The following is an 8,927-nucleotide window of genomic DNA, read 5'->3' on the forward strand; positions in this document are numbered from 1 at the left end:
GGTGCCTGTGACTTAGAGCGGATGCGCTTCAGAGGAGTGTAGTGGTTAGTTAGGTCACTCACTTTTTGTTTGAAGAGAGACCAATTTGGTTCAACCGTTCCCGTTTGAAAACGTGAGATGTAAATGGTTAGAAGCGTGTCTAATTCATTATTAATTGAAACAAAAGCGGCATTTTTGTAGTCGCGAATAATCGTAAGTGCTTTACATGAGGAAGCAGATGCCTGCAGGTCAAACTGAATAACACAATGGTCGCTTAAACCTGGTAAATAAGTTAAGGGAGAAAGAAGCTCAGTGGTTTTAGTGAGAATGAGGTCAAATACATGGGAAGATTGAGATCAATCAATCAATCAATCAATGTTTTTATTCGTGCCCGGGAACAACCTTGCGGTCTTGGTACAGGTGCACTGTGTTAACATGTAAGGCAGAACAGGGTATAAAGCAATAGTACGGACAACACAAACAACGGACAAGCCCTAGAAAAATACACTTAAAAATTATAAAAAGTAAACACAAAGTCACAACATACGATAAGCTTAAGGGTACTACCGCCAACACCAATTGCTAGAAAGAAAGAAAAAAAATGCATTCAAAGTGGGGAATTTCGGCGTGAACGCCGCAAGTTAGTGCATACAGTTCTAATTTAAGTGATGGCCTTTAACGTTTTTACAAACTGCAGCGTGTTATTGTTAAATATGTCGAGTGTTTCAGAAAAAGAAGAATTATAAGTATGCCCAAGTCTGGACACAGGATCGTGGAGGTTGAGTAGACGCCTGTTGCAGAAGGACGCATTTTGCCTTGTTGTTTTTAGAGGAATTTTTAAGAGTACTCTTGACGTCAATACCGTGCAATCAGTGACGGCGTGGACAAGTTTGTATAAAAATAAGATATCGGCAAGTTCTCTCCTACGAAGCAGGGTAGGTAGTGCCACGCTACGCTGAACAGGGACAGGGACATCAGTAGTGGTGGGTACAATGCGCGCTGAGCAACGATGTCTATAGATGGAAAGAAACTTGTTCTGAACCCGTTCTATTTTCAAGGAATTTGTGGCACAAATTCCATTCCATACAACAGAAGCGTATTCAAGCTGTGGTCGACACAATGCACTGTAGAGTATAAGAAATGTGCAGGGGTTAATAAACTCTTTAGTGATGCGGCACGCACTACCGAGCGTGCGCAGAGCTGCGTTCACGATGTGATCCACATGACTGGAGAAGATTAAGGTGCTGTCAAACACTACGCCAAGATCTTTGATTCTGTTCATACGTTCCAAAAGGTCTGTCTGAATAACATATGGGAATACAATGTTATGTGTCTTACGAGTGTACGACACGACTTTCGTTTTAGAGCTATTTATCTTTAGGTCATTCCCCCGGCACCATTCTTCAAAAGCATCAACATCTCTCTGTAGCAAAACACAGTCTCGGTCTTCTCGTACCTCCATAAACATCTTAATATCATCTGCGTACTGAAGAAATGAAGAGTGACGAATCACAGTCGAAGAAATGAAGAGTGACGAATCACAACATAATAATAATAATGTGTTTTATTCCCTTTACAAATACATATAAATAATGCTGGCCTACAAAAGCAGTATCCTGCTTGTGCGTGGGACCAAAAAATCCAGCGAAATACATATCAATACATCAAGATAAAAAATCGAACGAGTACAATGTGGCCATTGATACCAACATTAATACAAAACAGAGCCGCAATTCGGCACAAAACAAAATGAACACAACTATCGAAATCATTAAGAGGCAAGTATGCAGTGATGGGAGTAAAGCAGTGTTTATGGAGGTAATGAAAGGCACCAATTTTTTATTTCTTTTTTTAGTACTTTTATTGAATTTATTTTCATTAAGGGCTCAGTGAGCTCATTATATAAGGTGGGAATAAAGTGAGCTCTGCATCTGTTTACGTATCGAGTGGAAATTCTGGGAATTTTAAACCTTTCTTTGCGCCTTAGGTCCCTAGGCTTGTGCACTGGAACCTTGAACGTTGCATCGTAGAAATAATTTATAAACGTAACATATCTATGAAAATATTTAAAGAATAAAATTTGGAGCTTCTTTGCTTTATCTTCCATATCTAACGTTCCGTACGGAGTTCCGTATGTAATGTTTTTTCACCATAGGTTTTAAAATTCTGTCTAATGCATTTGTCTTGTATGGAGAACAGTAACCATATAATGTGATTCCATATCGTAGAATTAATTCAGCTAACGACCCGTACACCAGTAGTCTTATCTTTACGCTGCATAAGCTTCTTATTCTGTTATGTTTTTATCAGCATTATTTACTTGGCCTCGGAAAAGAAATATGGGAACTGAGTAATCGAGGAAAGAACAAGGATAGGGTCCCACTGACTGACCCTTAAAAACCCACGTTGAACATTACAACATTTCTTGTTGAAAGGAATAAGAATGACGCGAGTAAATATTCATCTAAAAGACCTTCGAAAGTGCACATAACAAAGGTCTTTAAGACGAATATTTACTGGCGTGCTTTCTATTGACTTCAAAAGAAAACAATGACAACAAACATCAATTGACCAGGCGAAGTAAGATAACACAAGGCGCTTATGTAACTCAGCGTTCACACTCATGAAGGTGGGAAGCTTCTGGAGGCGACAAAACCCCACCAGAGGTAAAGCCGGGGGAAACTTTCCGTTTAGAGGGACACACCCGAACGATGACTAAAAACGAATAAAGCTAAAAGACGCTTTTGGACGAATGTACAGGTGATTTGGCGCCAACGGCTGTTTTGGTCAAGCCTGTTTTGGTCACCCACCGACCTCGCCCTCCACATCCGGTTTCACTTAAGAGTTTGTCGTTTGCTGACCTCAACCTGCATGTCACTTCCTCTTCTTCCTACCTCCATGTCTTCGATGCACTCGAAGAAGAATAGTAAAGTTGCTGGGATATCCGGCGCGGAAGTTCTTCCGCTCCTTGAGCATCTCGTGCGTTTGCATCTACCGTATCTCCACCAATGACGACGTGAGCAGGGCTGCCTCGTCATCGCTCGTTCTGCACGCGTTCTGTATACTGACCTTTGATTGGCTTTCCCCCTTTGCAATCCACTGCGCGAAAGACGCATTTTAGAACACTTGCTCACCGTATAGCCCCTCAGGGCGTTGCTAAATATATTAGCGTTTCCTGCTTCGTGATTCGTTGCTCGGCGTCCGTGTCTGCCAATGCGGCAAGCTCATTCGCTGAAGAGCGACTATGGGTACTCAGGACTGCAGAGTCAGCCTTTCTGAAACTGTCAGGGACCATAATTCGTGCATATCGGGAAATATGACGCAGATGAGAGAATGTCTAACAAGTCAGAATTGAAAGGCGCTAGTTTTCAACCAGCTTTCAACTATACGTGCCCTTTCTCGAATAAAGGTATAATCTCTGACAGCTTAAGAAGGAAGGAAATTGCTCTCGACGCTTCGTGATTCGATGGTCGACTTTCTAACGCCGAAGTCGCATTGGATGCGAAATTGATCGTAAAGTGTCCGGGTCTTGCCACCTCATGTGGTGCTTAAGCCGTCAGTGACCTTAGTTGAAAGTTAAGAACATCTCCTTTCATACTTCCATGATCTTGTCCAATTTCCGACATCGTATTTGTGCCAAGAAGGAATGTAAGTGCGCCAGTCGATATGTACTGCTCCTGCATATGTCTTGAAAGTCAGTTGGTCTAACATTAAACAAATGCTACGTACGTTTACACTCTATAATATCGCACTCCCCAAAGCGGGGAAATTCACAAAATCTCCTATATTGAAGGACGATGGACAGCTCCATACGCATACATATCTTTATGTCCGACGTGTAGATGCATACTTATTTATACGGCGGTCAAATTTATAAAGAGCCATTTTGGGTAATGCGAAATCCCACTGAAATCCCACAACACTGTGCGAGCGGCTCCATCCACCATCTTGGTTATGTAAAGGATATCTGGTGTTTTGGGGCGGGTGGAAGGTTGGGGGGGGGGGGGGGGGGCAGTTGTTAATGGGACGACTGGGCGTCGTCACTTTCCAAGTTTCTGCCACTCTACGGGAACGAAAGATTGGGCTGTTGGGGCGTCTTATTTCTGGGGACACTGAACTGAGCGCAACGCAGTAATATGCCGGCCAAAGCAACACGCCTTTACCACGAAACGTGGTCGCTTATATCCGTGTGTTCACGACTCAGCGCTTGTCTGCTCTTCTTCCCCCTCCCCTTTCCCCTCCATCGACGCACATATATACTATCACAAACCGCTTTGTCAACTAATGAGAAAAAAATATTGGATGTCAACTAACCACTCAAATATGTCCGCAATCGCGAAATATTAAGGTAGGCTAGTCGGCAAAGCATTATGCACTCGAATAGCTCGGGGACACACAACGACATGACCACACGGACGGGACTACACTTCGTCTCATTGTATGTCTGAACGGAGCAAAAAACCCGAACACACATATTAAAATCGAAGTGTACGGGCCTTCTTTGTGTGTGAATGGCTTAGCTATAATAGAACACGCACAGAAACGTGACAAAAACCATGACGTTGCGTTTTTAACGCCGTTTGATTGTTCGCATCGGATCATTACGTCGGCTCCGTATTCGCTCTCAAGCTGAAACGAAGTCAAGAGCTACATTTACATCAAACTTCAAAGACATTATTAAAGACATAGAGGATAAGTTCGAGGGAATGAGAGCATACAAGCTGCAAGAAGCAAAAGTAGGTATTCGAGCAGGTTTAAAAACATCCTAATCTAAATTCTAAACCACCGAGAAATACAATAACGGACAAGACGTACGACTTTTGGCCTTCATTTGATCTGCCGGTGCCTCAGAGCCTAGATTGTGACATAGAATCTGTTTGGCGCTTATCGAATGAAAAGGTTCAGCCTATGTGAAAAGTGCAACTCACATTCTGCCGTTTCATGAAGCTGTTCGTGGAGACTGGTCCCTCGAATTCAGTGCGTTGCGCATTTATGGCCCCCAACAAGGAACCTAAAAGCGTTGTTTTTTATCGTTATCGTGTTTCCAAAATTACTTATCACGCTCACATATGTGAACCCTATAACCTACGCAGCTCGAGTTCCGGGAATGTGACACGTATCACCATAGCCCTCGTTTCTGAATTATAAATTTTGTTTAAAGAGATCTGAAATAGAGTACTTCAAGGATTTATCGCATCAAGGAGTGCGATAGCCACCCTCCAGTTCGCCGCTCGATGAACCGCAGAGAATGCTAGGAATTATCCAAGCCAATCCAGTGCTTTGAGTGTACCGCGTGACTAGACGGCCAGCGCGTGGCTGCGTCCCTCCAGAAGGTCACGTGACACGAACATTGCACGGCATTGGCTCCGATGGCTCGTGGCGTACTCTCGGGTCCATCGTAAGGTGAAAACACAGAATGTACGAAATTAAGCTCGACTTCTTGGTTGCCTCCCGCGGCTTCGAAATTGCAGATGGTTACGCAATGGGGGAGCAAGAAGACGTATTGTCGAGGAGGTCCGTCGAGTTGGGCGCTGTAGTTCCGGGAATCGGATAGCTTCTTAATTACAGGCTGTTGCTTGGAATATGCGTATCTATTGCAGTTACACTTTTCTGCCGTTTTGCATTGTTCTGCAGTGCATGCAACCCGTTATGTTAGATAGCTGCAGTATTACGCAGTCATGTTTCCATGATGCCGACCGCGTTAATATGAAGGCACTGCTTTTAGCCAAGTTTTTCTTGGGCGCATTGAATAAATGCAATTAGTGACCATAAGGTCATTCACGCTGATTTTATGTTTTCGCCGACGTTGCCCCCTACTCAAAATAAAACAATTCGCCTCTACAACAAAGGAAATTATGAAGCGATAAATAACCACTTAACCAATTTTTTTACTGACTTTGAGGCTGCTTATCAAAGTCGATCCACCCATGAAAATTGGGTACTACTCAAGAACAAGTTTAACGAATTAATAAATACATTTATTCCTAAAATCAGTTTTCATGTTAGCCGACAGAAGCCATGGTTCACTAAAACCCTTAAGAGGCTGGAAAATAAAAAAGCGTCTTTTTCGCTCTGCGAAGTCAAAACCAAACCCATGCGCGTGAGAAAGGTACTACGAGGCCGAAGCAACATATTTAAACGCTATCATTGAAGCCAAGCGCTCATTTTTCCTTATTGACTTACCAAACATATTAATCAATAACCCAAGAAAGTTCTGGCAGTTCATAAACCCTCAGCAGACTCCCGGTTTAACTCTTGCCGATGAATCGGGGAATGTGCTTAGCGATAGTGAGTGCGCTAACATGTTTAATATCGCGTTCTCATCAGTCTTTACTCAAGAGTCCGACGCACCACTCCCACCCGTAATCGTAACTATTGAATCGGAAATGCACTCCATCTCATTTTCCACTGCCGGTATTTCGTATATTATTGATAACATCAAGTTGTCATCATCAGCGGGCGTCGACGAAATCACCTCGAAATTTTTGAAGAATTGTAACCATGTATGTTCATCATTTTTCTCACTTATGTTCTCGCAGTCACTTTTCACAGGTGGCATTCCAGATGACTGGAAGGCGGGGAAGGTCGTTCCCGTTTTCAAATCAGGCAACAAGGACTCTCCATTAAATTATCGACCCATTTCCTTAACAAGCGTACCCTGCAAAATCATGGAACACGTCATTTATACCCACGTTATGAACTTCCTGGACTCTAACCAATTCTTTCACCCTTCTCAGCACGGGTTTCGCAGGAACTTCTCCTGCGAAACTCAACTAGCTCTCTTTCTCCACGACTTGCATACCTATCTCGACTCTAACTGCCAAACTGACGCTATCTTCCTGGACTTTGCAAAAGCCTTCGACAAAGTACCTCATAGACGCTTGCTACTAAAACTTTCTCGGCTAGGATTAGACCCTGACGTCTTGAAATGGATACAGGAATTTTTGACTAATCGCTCTCAGTCCGTCCTCGTTAATAACCAGTCCTCCAACTGCCTACCAGTATCATCAGGTGTCCCCCAGGGCTCCGTCTTGGGCCCACTGCTATTCCTCATATATATTAACGACTTACCCTTACACGTTACTTCTCAAATCCGTATGTTTGCCGAAGACTGCGTTATTTACCAACCAGTTACTAACATTTCTGACCAAATCAATCTACAGGAAAACCTCAACCTCATCCAGGAATGGTGCGACCACTGGCTCATGTCACTTAATCCTAATAAATGCAAACTCATGTCCTTTCATCGCCGAACCAACCCTTTCCTTTTCCCTTTTTCAATTGCTAACACTCCTGTCGAACTAGTACAGTCCTATAAATATCTTGGTGTCACCTTAGGTAGCGACCTATCATGGCGCGCACATGTCACTAACATTATCTCATTAGCAAATAAAAGTTTAGGATTTCTAAAACGCCATCTACGTACCGCTCCTCAAAGCATAAAACTGCTAGCATACAAATCACTCGTAAGGTCAAAGCTGGAATACGCATCCCCCATCTGGAGCCCGCACCAAGCCTATCTCAGTTATGCACTCGAACAGGTTCAGAACCGCGCCACCAGATTCATCCACTCATCTTACTCCTACAAAGTTAGTATCTCATCCTTAAAAGCTGAATCGGGCCTTTTAGACCTCTCCTCTCGTCGCCATACTGCTAGCTTATGTCTATTTCACAAGTTTTTCTATTCTCCGCTTCATCACGCGCCCTACATTGTACCCCACGCCCGCATCTCTCTCCGAACAGGTCACCCATTGCAGGTCACCCGTCACCGCACTCGAACTGCCACTTTTTTTCAATTCCTTCTTCCCCCGTACTGCAACAGACTGGAATGGCCTTGCCGGCGATGTTGCTACGATCACCTGCCCATTAAGGTTTGCTGAAGCTGTGTCAACCATCAATCCAGCGTAACAACCTATTGTTCAAGTTATTGTAAGTTTTATATTCTCCCACCCCTTATGTAATACCCCTCCCGAAGGGGTCTTTAAGGAAATAAAGTGAAGTGAAGTGAAGCATGCCTTCTTGTCTCGTCATTATAGACTACTCCCACTATAGACAAGTTCAGGGGGAAGGAGGAGGGGAAAGGTGATCATATTAACGGGACATCGCCGTAATTATTTCAGTTGCACTTCTCTGCAGCTTTCCTTTGTTTTGTCTAGCCGCAGTTATTTTCCGCAGGTCAGCTATCAGCTACTGATTCAGGCAGAGACCTGATCCTCAAAAGGTTTGACGCAATTTTTTAATGAAAACCATTTATTCTCTGATTGATGCCTTCGATCCTTTGATTGATGCCTTTGCCAGACACGCTTTTTCATTTTTCTCTTTTGAAAAATAACTGACGTTTTCCGCGTATAATAGATTTTGTATTTACAAAAGAACAGACATACAAGACCGCGGTGATATTGAAGTGTACAAAAGAGTCACATTTATTCAGCGCCCCTGTCATGAAGTTTTGCATATCACAATAATGATCTCAACCTCAAAATTAGACGAGACTTCATAATACAATACAAAGTAATTTCATTATAGTTTGCACAGTTTACGAGCTAATGGCCATATAAACCAAGAACGCTTGCGCATGGAACGTGGCAGTTGAGGGCACAGAAACCAAAACACACAAACAAAATCTAACGGGAAAAAATATTTGGAGGATCAACAAAATCGTTCACAATCTGCGAAGATAAATTTTATTTTTTTGTAATATTTACATTGTTGCCAGCATTCGCAGTGACCAATGCTTTGAAACCGATCAGACCTATACATGCGCATATCTAATATTCGATGAAACCTAATCAGTTTCCATTAATGCTGAGTCAACCTCCTGCAGAGTGTAAAAAATTTTGTTTAGCCTCTACAAATGTGTTCTCGTTTGATTTTTGCTTTCTTCTGCGTCGCAACAGCCACGGCCCATGGCCGTTGCTGCGAAAAGAGGGCTTCTCTGTGGGTGGCGT

This window comes from Ixodes scapularis, unplaced genomic scaffold (assembly GCF_016920785.2).
Source record: "Ixodes scapularis isolate PalLabHiFi unplaced genomic scaffold, ASM1692078v2 PGA_scaffold11__112_contigs__length_91849675, whole genome shotgun sequence".
Taxonomy (NCBI): domain Eukaryota; kingdom Metazoa; phylum Arthropoda; class Arachnida; order Ixodida; family Ixodidae; genus Ixodes; species Ixodes scapularis.